General features: G+C 42.2%; 1 protein-coding gene and 1 long non-coding RNA gene across 2 annotated transcripts in view; one reads left to right on the forward strand and one right to left on the reverse strand.

The window, feature by feature from the left end:
• The window catches only part of LOC107263585 (basement membrane-specific heparan sulfate proteoglycan core protein), a 108,232-nt gene that overhangs the window by 56,845 nt on the left and 40,606 nt on the right, over positions 1 to 10,781 (reverse strand). The window lies entirely within an intron of this gene.
• On the forward strand, positions 2,075 to 3,756 carry LOC112493793. The gene is made up of 3 exons (XR_003058558.1): positions 2,075 to 2,457; positions 2,534 to 2,759; positions 3,125 to 3,756. It is a non-coding gene; the product is annotated as an uncharacterized LOC112493793 (long non-coding RNA).

A 10,781-nucleotide genomic window follows, 5' to 3' on the forward strand; every position in this document is an offset into this window, starting at 1 on the left:
CCCCCCACCCCAACACCCAGACAAAATGCCTAAGCAACATTTCTCCCCGCAACGAAGAAATCAATCGATTTGATAGAACACTCCTGACATCGCATGCATAATGCACGACAATATAAACTCTGGCGTCCTCGTTCAATTATACGGCTACGGATTGCATAACGCAGCAAGAACGCTACGACGCTTCTTGCAACCATTTAGCGATGACATATCCACGCTAGTCCCCAATAAGAAAGCAAATATATGTATACGCCATAGAAGACAGTCGTAACGCGAGTCTAACAGAAGGGTGCGATAAATTCTATGAGAACATCGAAGTAGTTGGCGAGGAGAATGAACTTGGTTTATTTTATGCATCATTCTCCGAGAGCGTGACGTCACGCCGTACAATTCGAACGATATTCTCTTCCTCCCTCTGCCCAAGCTCATCGTCCACGCGCGCCCAAGGAGCGGAGTTCCTAATGAGCTAACGACGCATCGGGATTGACATGGCGAACGGTCCTTTCTTAACGAGGAGCAGGTTAAGTTGTCGAATGGCATTTAAATTGGCCAAGGCTCACAGTTCTGGGCTACTTTTTAAAATGATTCCTGGTACGGCGACGCGCGCAGACGCCGTCGTCGCGTAGCTAGAATAAAAGTTGTCGATCTCGAGTGTCACATGGGAACGCCATGGCGTCGCTATAATCGTCTCGAGCAAATCAAATTGACGGCACGTAGACACCGTCTCCTGGATGCTGGATATTCACCACGTAATATCTACTCGACGTTCCATCCTCGTGGTTCTTCGTTATCGGACTCGTGGATGCCTATTCTATTTCGTTATTTCACGTGTCCCGGGCGCAGTCGGCGAGACTGGGCCGGTGGATCTGCCGCAGGGCTGCTGGGTACTCCTCGGCAAGGAGTCTCTTAGCTATCTGCCGAACGGCATCTGACTTTACTGGGCCACGCGGTTCCGGGTTCCGCGCAAGAGAGCAGCGCCGGCCAACCGAGGAGCCCATTGCTCTGGGCTGATCATCCTCGTCGTCATTAACTTTAGCATCGTCAGCCGACAATCATCCAGCCGAGCAAGTTCGGGAGCGCCTATGAGAATAACAAATCGGATCATCCTTTGGCAAACATGCCGACAGTGGTTATATCAGCACCTTCACTGCAGTAGGTCATACTCGATGACCCTGTCTGACTGATAGGATAAAGATTATTCTCTGCTATCCCAGACGTTGCGTACACGTTAAAATGGGTGATTTTCAAAAGGATCTCAGTGAGAATGGCATCGATTTGACAAATGTTCAAGGCGATATCAGCGCCAGGACGAATTCCAGTATCAGGCCCTGAGTCGATTTATTAGTCGATAATCAATCACCGCTATGCAATTGTTATGACAACAAAGTCAATCGTTGTCTTATCGATACATATAGCTATGGGTAACGATACCAGGAGCATAACTTGAGATTAATGGATTCTCCTTAAGTTTCATTAAGATCACTAATATTTATAGGGATATACAATCAATAATATCGTCACTCTTCTTTTTATCAGCAATGCGCGCTTATGGTTACATTCAATCGACTGATGACGATCTATTATGAACGTATGCGCGACACTGGGTAACCTGTTATATCAAAAGCGAATGACCTTTGGTCATTATCATTTTCATACATTGCATGGCTCTCTATTATTATATATATATGATTCACTGAATATACCTGCCGGTTGATTCGCAACGAGCGACAATTTACATCGCAGCCTCCCGACGGCCGGACGTCCGCGATCTGTTTATCGGTTAAATATTTGCGGGAAATCCTTGCGCTCGATTGCTCATTGGAAAGTCGCACCTCGTTCGCAAACAATCCAAAATTACTAGTACGTTAAAACACTAGCGTGTCGGACAATGGCAAATTGTTGATCCCACGTGAATATTCGGCAAGCAGCGTGACAATCAATGTAAACGAAGAAGCCGTGTGTAAGGTAACTACAGCGCCCTGTGTATGTGACTTTTGGTTTGACACAGTTACAGTATTTTTAAGAAGTGTACAGTTGCCGTATAATAATTTTACCAGATACATTACCGGTTCGACGTTTCTCACGAATAATGGGATCGATCGATTAAACGTTTGCAGGATAACAAGACAAATTGAAAGGACGATCCAATTCGAAGAATCCTTGCCAACCTACGTACGACTTACAAGGCACTTGACGGTGAATAATTTCTACTACCTCGCGTCATCTAGAGGCTTTATTTTTGCACGCAGGAAGTGAGCGACACCCAGTCACTTCGGTTACGGCAGTTACGACGGTTATGACTGTCCTCCGGTGCGGCTCGGTAACCAAGGACGAGTTTCTAATAAGCTCCAGACACTGAAGACCCTCGGATACTATAGAGGCAGCACAGCTGCGTCCTCGTGGCGGACGCTTCGCGGGACAAGACTCGAGGTTGCTTTGATCTGACAATTATTGAATCGCGTAAGAATTAATTATTAAAAAATTGACTGCTTGTACCGCTTGGCCAAATTTGACAAAACTATTAATGATCTCGAAGTAGGGGTATCTGATTCTCGTAAAAGCCCAAGGTAGAGGGGGCTAGCTAAGGCGAGTAGAGCATTCCCTTGATGAGGACGATGATGTCATCGAGGACGTCATCGTCAAGGAATAGCGCACCGATGTAAACGGCCTTAAGGGGATCGTGTGTCTTTGCCAGAGCGGCAGGTGCATCATCTTCAAGCTGTTCACGTGTCTGAAGACACGTGACGGAAAAAGAGTCATAGGTACGAGAGAAGGTTAGTGGTTACGTCATGAAGGAAACATTTTAACTGTATCTCGAACATGCCTTGGATTCTGCAGCCGCGTCAACGCTTGTTAATGCTAGTCTGATCTAAGCTTCCAAGGTGAACCTGGCGAAGCATAGAACGGGATAATTTATTGATAGGTTAATACTGTGCTACGTATTCGCTGACAATGAGTGCGTGTCGCGCCCGAAGTTTCTCCTCGGATATCTTCGTGTAACTTCGTGTCCTTTATGAAATTGCTTTTCGTATGTCCAAATGACAGATTTAATGGTTTTCGAAGTTATTCGTAAAAATGTATAACTTATGTGTTTATGTGTGTTTTATAAGACTCACGTCTCTTTCAGATATACCGTAATAATATCTCAAGGAATCCTGAGACCTCGTGGAAGTGAATTCAACCGATTGGTTCTTGGTAAACGGGCATAAAGAATTGACGTTATGGCTAAGGATACAGAAAGAAATATGGAGTCCGTAGGGTCGGCGGCCGCTCCTTGGTGAGATTCCTCGTAAATATTGCAATTTAAATAATTGGACGTCGTAAAGATTATAATTGGTGCGAACGCGATGTGAGAAAAGAGACAGTGGTGGCTCTGAGGGTTCACTGATGTATTACGGCAGTGCGTGACGACGTATGCAAAAATTTATAGTGTCAATTTAAAGAAATTTGTCAAGTCGCGTTACGCCGGCATTGGGGTCAAGTTGAAGAATTCATATCTCGCAATGATCATCAAGCAGCAGTCCGGGCGAATCGATCATTGAAGAATTCGTCTAGACAAAAGTAATAAATTTCAAATAAAATATCCCAAAATACGTATTAATTCCTGTAAATCCAAACGACTACCGCTTTCGAGATTATGATATACGAATTAATTCTCCGTCCTCGTAGCCGACGTTTATACCTAAAAATGCATGAGACCCAAAATGGCTTGAGGGTCTCTCGACTGGATCATCGAAAATAAAAATTGGTAGCTGCTTTTGTAAATTAAAAAATGTTCATCAGAACCGACAAAGCATTACCATTCTATCGTTTTGGACTCTCAATATTTTCTTAAGCCGTCCCACGTCCTACCCACTTTCTTATTCATAACAATCCCACGAAATGTTCGTCAATGTCGGTGCCTTCGAACTGTCAGTAGATACGAGATAAGGATACAAGAAGAAAAGAATTTTTATAGACCGCCAGCCACAAGAGGTGGAGCCGAGGACGCTCGAGATCGCATGTGTACCTTACGAAAAGTATATTTACTTCGGGGACGCGGCAGGAGCCACAAATCTAATAAATACAAGAGCAAATATCTCAACGTGAAATGTCATTTTGTCGGGAGAGATATTTCTGGCATTTTTTACTTACATCATTTTTTTTGTACAAGGTAATGAAAAACCACAGAATTACGAAAGGACTCGAACTTACTACCTGAGGCCCGAGCGTCAGTCACGAGGGTCATGAGTATCCTCATGGTTCTCGGAAATAAAGAGAAGCAGAGACAGACAAGAAATTCTGACATGATTCGCAGGCCGAATATATAAAATAATACTGTCCTACCCTTTTTATAGGAATCGACGTTCTCATGTCCCAAGGTACAGACATCCTGTTCGAAGATTCAAGACTCTCGTGGATCGGACCAAAAGTATTACGTCCCTGTATGTCTATATATATTTTCAAGAGTAACGGTAATTAATGCCCATAAATTCAAGTTCACAGCGAATCGTCGACAAGGGCTGCTCGATTTATCGATCGACGGAAATGACCGACTGGAAGAGCACCGAGTCGAGTGTAAAGGTTGTGTAGCTAGAACCGGAAGTACAGGCCGGGTATGACGTACCACTTCCGATCCGAACAGGAATGAAACAGCTATTGCGAAGAAACGTCGATGCCGCGATGGTCGGACCATTAAAAAGATTGGAAACGTTAAACCACCCACCTCGCCACCCCCCGCCACAACCATAGTTTCTTCCATAGAGCATACACGTACAAAGTATCGACTGACAAAAGACGCCATGACATTTGGTCGAATTCACAACTCGCGATTCTAATTCGCCAATGTCCATTGTCGAGTAGTGTAAATCTGGCGAGGATTTAAAAGAAAAAAGGAACAAGGCGAATTTACACGAAGACGTCGTCTCGATTTCGTCTTGAGACGTGTTTTGAGGAGAGACGCTGTCTATGCGGTGTAACCTTTGTGTCAAATTAAAAGACGCTCTAATTTCGTCTAATGGCAAGGAGACCGAAGTAACGCTCGGAGTCGTAAGAAGATGCTGCAAGCTTCTACTTACAGATAACAGGTGGATAATAGGTAGGATATAACGCGTGCACAAAGTTCCAATGAGCAATTCCGCCGGTGGGTATTTCCCGAGAATAGAAGTTCCCTAGGCCGTTAACGAGTCAGAAAACCATTTAAGTTCGCCCGAACGGGAATCAACGGCGCAGCCAACAGGTCTCGTTCTCGCGTTTAACTAAGCCAGCCGTTAATGCCGAGTCTTACGTTCGCAAAGCTGCGAGGTTGTCGGCATTGTTTTCATTAACGTCAAACAGACTATTGCTTCGAATCTCTGCTGCCGTATGGTGACGATTGTAGTCGACTTTGGAAAAGTTTATTAGAACGCTTCGAGTAGGTGGCCGATGCCGGTTATATGGGATTGTGAAAATTCTATTAGGAATCGCGAGAATACGAGGAGCCCTATACTGTGCAATTGAAACGGCACTCGTTCCAATATGCATGAATGGATTTTCACGAGGAAAATTTTCATTTTCATTTGAATAATTCTCGATAAAATCTCACCCTTCGCCTTCGTTCGATAACGTTAAACGGATTTGTCGCGAATAAAAATAAAATCTCAACATTGATACATTAGAATAATACATTTCCATTCCCTATTCACGAGACACTGATTATTCCTCCGATTAGTTCAATTAAACAGTGCTAATTCGATCGGTAATCGTAAAACGTCTGTCCCAGCGCTAATGAAATTTAAGATGAAGCAATCGAAAAAAAAACATCCCTCTGTAATCCCAATCGATAATAATTTTAATGGTAAATCATTTTCTTATCGATCAAAATCTTATCGAGTTCAACCTTCAATATTCATCGTTATGTATATGAAATATACAGTATAAAAAAATCATACTTTAATTCGTACAATCAACTGATTGTTAAACAAATTTTGTTTAGAAAATCCTAATAACAATTATTCATCCAAGAATTAGACCGCCACACATGTCCACCACTGTTATCATTCATTCACTGTTCAATTCGGTACCAAGAAGCCAAGCATCAAACTAACCCGTTCGAAATTGCCGAAAATTAATTAAGAAAGGTGAAACTTAGTGAATCCATGATCAGATTTGCCAACTCGACGACTCGCCAGCCATCTGTATACTATATATATGTATACAGATATCTAGTGCGCCATGCTTAAAGTGACGGAGATATCATTTGCAAATAGATTCCTTGAAGTGTAGCATTGTACCAAACCTAACCCAGATTACATATCGTTGTTTGCTAACCTCGGCGAGTTGGCGAGCTGCAGCTGCTTTGAAATGGTACAGCCTTATAAGTGGGACGCCTATGCGATTCTATTCGAATTACAACGGTGCCTCCTGGTGCCGAAAAAAACGTTCAGCACGTTCGTTTGGCATTTGCGGGCATATAATAACAACAGCAGCAGCAATAGAGTACACTCGTGACAAAAATTATGTACGAAATAAAATAGGCATGCAAAAATAATATTATGTATATATATGCCCTTTTCGAAATAAGTCAACATGCGAATAAAGCAGGTAACAAAGTTGGAGCAGCATGAATGTGCAGCTTTGAGGTTATGATCGATCAAATAATTATACGTTATATATAATATCCGTTGTATATGCATAGGGTCGCGTGGGTTTGGCTCGGTTCGACGAATCGACGGCAGCGACTAGACGGTTCAATGGAAGAAAGAAAAAAAATTCGTATTACGTCATTATTATTCGCAAGCTTCTTCCGTTATTTGTGTCCTGCGAATTGACGCGTTACGAAATTTCCGATGTAAAGGGAGATACAAGTATTTCGCGACATAGACGGCTGACTGTGGATAGCCTTAAGGGTTTTACTGCTCGATTGTAAGTGTATTGATAGTTAATGGGTAACTTGTTGCTCCGTGTATTTTGAGAATAGATTTGAAAATTTAGATAGACACTTGGCGGGAAAATTTGAATTATCTTAGCAATCGCAAATTTTCAAGATCTCCGTATCGTATTGTTAGGGAAATTTTTATGAGGACATGGTACAATTTTTTATGGGGAGATACCTATGACTGTAATCGAAGGAATTCAAATCTAGCTCATATATGAATGGCTTCGATATTATTTAAAAGCTCGACTATTCGCGTGCTCGCTATCCATACGGGATTCTATCGTGGAATTTTCGTAAATTTACTATCGCAAACCATTTCACGATTTTTTAACGTGGAATAATAGACTGTTGATAGTTACCTCGTCTGAATTGACTGTACGGCCTGCGCTGTCGTTGCGCGAAGATTCTGTCCTGGAGAATCAGCAGAAGCAGAAGCACGAAGAGATGCCGAAAAAGTCCCATTTCATTCGATGATCAATTGCGAATGTTCATTTGCAAATTTTTCACAGATTCTATATGATACTCTGTTCCGATAACACTGACACGTTAAAAGCCGTCCAGGCGGCTCCTGATTTGGCGGTTTCTTTTGAAATATCTTCGTCCCATGTGTTTTCTTGTGACCTCGTTCGAAAAAAAAATTCGCAAGGTGCGCGGTGCGGTGCCTGTGCAATTTTCAAATAGAAAGATTGGCAAAATTGTTTAACATACGGCTTTACCGAAACTTCGCGAATCCGAAGCAGCGCAAGTTTACGAATGATTCTCGGATTTTTTAGTCACCGATAAGTTTCGACAAAATTTGTATCGCCGAGTTGATATTGGCCAAAATGTATACACTGATTTTTAACGATTTTTCGCCAACCTCCAAGATCCCTCGATCATCCTTCAAAAAGTTATAAATGTGAGAGCGTGTGCTTTGAAATTTCAATTTTTCCCACGTCCCATAACGGCGCTTGGTTTCTTGTTAACCGAGAACATTTCCCACTTTGGTTCTACGAGATTTCGGTTTTTGTTTCGGTGATTAAGAGATTGCGGGGCTGGCGAGTAAGAAGCACGCGGGCATCGAAATTACGCGTTCGAACAATAGAGCCTTGGCGTTGGCACTGTTTTCCAATTATTTTTAATTATTTTTCTGAATAAAGCCGTCCCGGTTGCGTTTGGTGCAACTGCTGCAAGCTTTTTTCATGTAAATGAATTTACGTTACGCAAACAATAAATAAGATAATGCAGCTATATCAAAGAAGCTTTTCATTGTTATTCTCATTTTCATTCTTGAAAACCTGAGAAAAATCATTCTCGTATATTTTTTTTTTTTTTTCACGAGACTCAATAACAGACAAACCGAACCTTATTTCAGTGGACTAGCTTTAACTTTTTGTGAAAGTAGAAAAAAAATATCCTCAATCATAAAACGACAATAGAATAAGAATCGCGGGTAAGAATATAATTTCCTGTTAAAAAAAAAAAAAAAAAACTTTGACTAACTATAAAATATTTCAGAATCGATACTAGTACCCTCCATCCCCATACCGATTAATCTCAAATTAATATCTAATACTTCCTGCGAATAAAATATATATATTTGCTCCGTCATTCTATTTTAATTTTTTATTTTTCAAAGCCGAATTCATAACCGAAATTACCAATCGTAGCTACTCGCGAAGCTCACCGAATATATTCAGCGCTGTACGATCGACACTATGTGGCGACTGAATGTATCCAAGTTCTGCATTCCAATAGAAGCTGTCGCGTCGCCCGAACCTGGCAGACTGGCAAACTGGCAGAACGTAGAAACGTATAGTGAACGAGCGACAGACTGCCTAGAACCCCACCTTCGCTGTCAAAGCGGTGGAAGCGTGGGAGGCGAAACGGAGGATCAGAGCTAGTGTCATTTTTTAAATATTACTTCCCCCCATATCTTGATCCCCTTCTCTACCCTTTTTCACCGAGACACAACGACGACATGTATTAGCGTATTCAAAAAAAAAATTATTTTTCTTCAGTTGTAAAATTGTGTGAAAAATTTTGGTGTCAAACAGTCTCGAGACAGATGCATTCAAAGTGGCCTTCGAGAATGCAATATGCGCTAAGTGCAATGTTGCACACGATAGATAAGGAAATGCTTTTCATAGCGTATTACTTGGTTATTACAAAATAGTTAATTACTCATTAGGCCAAATTTCTTAAAAGTTTTGTTATTTAATATGGACTGATAGGTAACTGCAGCTTTGACCTTTAAACTGTATCACTTTGTCTACCTGCTTGTCTGCCTGAACTGTTCACCTTATGAAAGATCAAGGGTTTCGATATACAAGTTCAAACGACGCGACGAAAACACACGACCACGACCGACTACCGGCCTCGCGTCTTCGTCATGACCTTTAACCCGGGTATTACGCTATAATCAACGCGCACTGACATTTGTAGATCGTAAGAAGATGCTGAATACTTTATAACAAGCATAGCATAAAGATCTTTTGGAAAATTCATGTCTCTCCAATAATGCTCGCGTTAATGAAACTCCTAGAAAAACTGAGATACCGCAGCCTTTTCCATTCTGTCAACACTACGCGCGAGGCATGCTGGGAAAATGTATCTGACGATAAATGCATATATTATTTAGCTAAGAAAATCTGTCCTCCTTCGTCCTTCGTTCATTGTGAAATTAATGATAATTCATAAAATTATAAATAACTCTTAACCGTCACCAAGACCAATAATAAATCGCACGGAAAGTGTATAAGCGTGTGACGTATTCGAGAATCAAACGATCTGCGTCGATTAATTCAATTTAATGAATCGCGAGCACTGAAGGTACAGTAGGTATCTTCCACCTCAGAAAATCCTGTTGAACCAACCGATCGACAATCCGACCGTACGAGACCGCCGAGACAACGAGAAAAAGCGTATGGGAGATCCTGAAGCGGCTTCCGTCGTTCCGTAGTGTCTAGTGGCCGTTTCACGGCTGCCGCGTTCCGATCTACTTTACACTAACTTTGGCGCGCTTCGAGCACTCGGCTGTCTCCGTGAAAACTTCGTGAACGTTCGTTCGCGCATGCGCGGTACGGACTTCTCCAAATCCCTTACACGCGACACTGACGACGTCCCTATGTTCTCAAGAGTTCAAACCATTAAGAATGACTTGGTCTATGTTATTAGATATCCACGAGGTAACCCAGTAAGCTTTGGATGACTTACGAGTATAAATAATACGATCGATAAGAATTTACGTAAACATATAACTCACCGTAAGTAAACTAAAGCTCTCGTTCTAATTATAACCAAGAAACAAAACAGCGAGAAGCGGTATGAAAATTTAAAAATTTTGTCCACATACTTCCTCAAGAAGATTAAACAACTTTCAGTATTCATTGGTCCACTGATGTAAACGTGTCGACAGCCAATGGAACTAAGATATTACTCCAGCCGTCATAGTTGCGCGACAGCGTACACATTCGCTCTAGCATATTATAAAAGTTTAAATAAAATAACTTCAGAATCGTATCCGTGGGGCTACTGCAGGTACCTAAGTATATCTATGGATGTACGATCACGAAGCCAACGGTCTCACGCGTCATGCAAGACCGCGCGCCGTCGGTTGCCATTCCGTAAGAAGTAACGTACATCCCACTCAGCACGGTAGATATAGTTGGCGGCATGTTTATTCAAACCCATCTTATATCACATTTTCATACTAATGGACTTTTTCAACTCTACGAGTCCTGACTTCGTTCCCAACAACCATTGCCGCTTCTGCACGCTTTTCTTGCCTTGACTTCCCGTCCTCCTTCCCCTCTGATCTCCTCGTCCCATGCTGACCTAACCTACCAACCCTAACACGCTGCCCACAGCTTCTTTGCCAGCTCTCACCGTCTTCTCCCACCCCCCCCCC

The sequence above is a fragment of the Cephus cinctus genome, unplaced genomic scaffold, assembly GCF_000341935.2.
Source record: "Cephus cinctus unplaced genomic scaffold, Ccin1 Ccin1_scaffold0160, whole genome shotgun sequence".
Lineage (NCBI taxonomy): Eukaryota > Metazoa > Arthropoda > Insecta > Hymenoptera > Cephidae > Cephus > Cephus cinctus.